This window comes from Trematomus bernacchii, unplaced genomic scaffold (assembly GCF_902827165.1).
Source record: "Trematomus bernacchii unplaced genomic scaffold, fTreBer1.1, whole genome shotgun sequence".
NCBI classification, from domain to species: domain Eukaryota; kingdom Metazoa; phylum Chordata; class Actinopteri; order Perciformes; family Nototheniidae; genus Trematomus; species Trematomus bernacchii.
The window spans coordinates 1136692-1140049 of NW_022987584.1; positions in this window are offsets into that span (position 1 = coordinate 1136692).

The window sequence follows — 3358 nt, forward strand, 5'->3', positions numbered from 1 at the left end:
GTCGCCATGGTTGTACATCTGTCGCCAAACTTGTACATCGTGTCGCGTGACAAACAGCGCTTTCCCGCTGGCAGTTGGACTGTACCATTGTGTGGGGAGACTGGACTATACCAACTCGAGGTAAATCTGTTAGAAAATGTAAAATAAAACGAATTTTGGACAAAGACAAATATAAAGACAATTATTATCTTTCAAGGAAACGTGTTAAGATATTTTTAATTACTCTTAATGTAGATTTTATGCCAAATTATTCTTTACAGCCTTTAAGAGGATAGTGTGCTGGACTTCGAATCAGAGGGTAGCAAGTTCGAGTCCCACTGCAGTCAGCATGTCGTTGTGTCCCTGAGACACTTCTCCTCAAAGTGCTCCTGTGGGGATTGTCCACAGTACTGAATGTATGTAAGTCGCTTTGGATAAAAGCGTCTAACAAATGACATGTAATAATAATTAAGAGGCACATATTTAACTTTCTACTACACTATATTTAGTTGTGTAGTGCCGAGAGAAGGGAGTCGGAGGCGGTGCATCGAAGGTGCAAAGTTGGTTTTATTCAGCAGCAGAAAACCACATGTTGCCGGCTTGAAGCCCGGGAAGCAAAGAGGAAGAAGCAAGGAGGGCACACAATAAGTACAGTCAACAACATATATGTCCGTGCAGAAACAATACCCCCAACCTGTAGTTCCATGAGTGAATTATGATAAACAGTGATAAACAGCGATCACTACAGTTGATAGATTTCATATTCAAACTATACACACAATATTAAAGCTATGTTCACATTGATTAATCGATTTCTGAGTAATTATATTATATTATAATATTTATGATTCAGGGATGGGCTATTCTATTGAACGAGTACTTTTACTTTTGTACTGTAAGTACTTTGGTGCTTTCACTGTTTAATACACAACTTTTATTGACTGACATATTTCTTGTTACGTACTGGTACCGACAAGTTAAAATAAATACAGAATGAAACGATGTACAAGTGTGTTTCTTCAGGAATAGAGTATACAATGGGCAGAATTGACAAACCCATGCATTGTATTTTAAGAGATATGATATGACAAAGTTGTAAATATTTACATGTTTATTACAAAAGCATGTTTCTCAAACCCAGCAGACAGAACATAGAGCTGGTTGTTATGGTGTTTTTTAATACAATACCTGCTTTTTAGTACTGATACCAAAAGAAAAGCAAAGAAAAATGTGTTTTATTTAACAAAGAATATGTAAGATTTCTAAATACACAAAGAGATGTTGGTGTAAATCAGGATCGATCTGATCAGAGTAAATACATTACAAGTCTGACAGGGAATTTATAAAAGCTTTTTACAGTCCAACACTTCATATTTTAGTGTGTGATCATGTGTTCTTATATCAGTTCATCAACAGTCAGTTCGTCCAGTTTTTAATCACTTCCACTATCTCTATCTTCTTCTTCTTCCTCCTCCTCTTCCTCCTCCTCCTCCTCCTCCTCCTCCTTCCTCCACGAGTCCGGCGAAGAAGTCGTTTTCTCCGTGATCAGCTGATCGTGGGCGCTGCTCACCAGGACGGGTTCTCCGACATGTTGCCCGATGCACCCGATGACCCGGTTGGGAAAGAGGTTCACGGCTCTGATGGAGGAAGGAGAGACATTTATATATAAGCATTCAATAAGGGTGAGGAATCAGGCTTATTGGTACAAGAGTGGTGGCCAACCAGGACAACACATTCACTTCATTTCATTGTTATTGGTTCCGTTCAACAAATATTTACAAATCATGTCTCTATAAACACACGGACCCGAAAAGGAGCAGGGAGAAGAAAATGATCTGATAGTACCATGCCCCTTTCTCTAAATAAAGAAATACATTGAAACAGATGGTCTGTCCTTCATATTTAAAATCCAAAGCAACTTGGATTGTCTCAGAACTAAAGGGTTGTTGGACTATACATTCATGAAGAAACCCATTCAGGCCACAATAACATCATATTGGACCATTTAAAGAGCATTTTGGTCCAAGTTATAGCATCAAGAAACCAGTTCATGATCCAAGAGTCATTCAGTTCTACCATTCAAAAAGTAGTTTGGACTACTTGAAGATGCGTAACCATCTCAAGCCATGATGACATCAGCTCAGACCATTACAAGCTGATTATTTGTATCATTTTAGAAAAGAAAGAAACCAGTATATGGAACCAAGATCATGTCTGACCATTACAACCAATTCTTCAGATTACAGCAGCATTGTTAAAAGAATACCTTGTACCACACAAACGCCCATTGGACTACGAAAAGACCACCATGGATCTGGAACACTGGAAGAAGTGTAACGACTGTGTCATTTAATCAAAATACTTTTTTGAATTGGTCTAATTAAAGGTGGGGTAGGTAACTTTGGAGAAACCAGCTCGAGTGCGCTAGAATTTGAAAATACACAGCTGGAAAAACTCTGCCACTTCCTCACAGAGCCCCTCCTCCAACACACACGAACGCGCACATGACCAATGAGGGCACCAGATAAGTTTGTGCACAGATGGAAGGCTGACAGGCAAGTGGCGATTCTTTGTGGTGTCGGTTTGACTAGTGAAAAGTTTAAATAGTTGCAAATGTTATATTGGTTTCACATGAGGTATTTGTATGTGGCTATGGGTTAGCAAGTTTAGCCACGTGTTAGCTAGTTTTTAAGCAGTTTAACCAGGTCATCTTCATAAATGTATCATGCATGGGGCGCACTGACTAGTGGAAAGGTTGAGTTGTTGCAAACGTCATTTATTTATGTGTATATATATATATACCTGTTGACGAGCAAACCGTGCCAGTCTGCTCTGTGCCTGGGTGTGGTCTGATCAAGGCCCGGGACACACACACACACACACACACACACACACACACACACACACACACACACACACACACACACACACACACACACACACACACACACACACACACACACACACACACACACACACACACACACACACACACACACACACACACACACGACTGAAATGCATATAACTGAGTGGCATGGGCCTTTGGAGTAAAAAGGAGAGAGTGTTTAATTCAAGCTTGTTTATGAACAGGGGCTGGGGCCGTCGGGGGCTAAACAGAGCACATAGTACAACGCTAACTTCATCAGCATCGCATGTCTTCATTCAAAAAATGCATTTAAAATACGTGCTCCGCTCATAAAAAACACTGCAGCATATTAAATACACTAACAGCCAGACCCCAGCCAGCGTTAGAGCAACACACTCTCACTCCATCAACGTCCAGGAGCGACGCTTGGTCAGGGTCCATTGATAGGTTTTAGTGTACAATGCTTTTGTCACGTTCTCCCCTTCAATTCTGAGAAACAAGTCGTTCTCT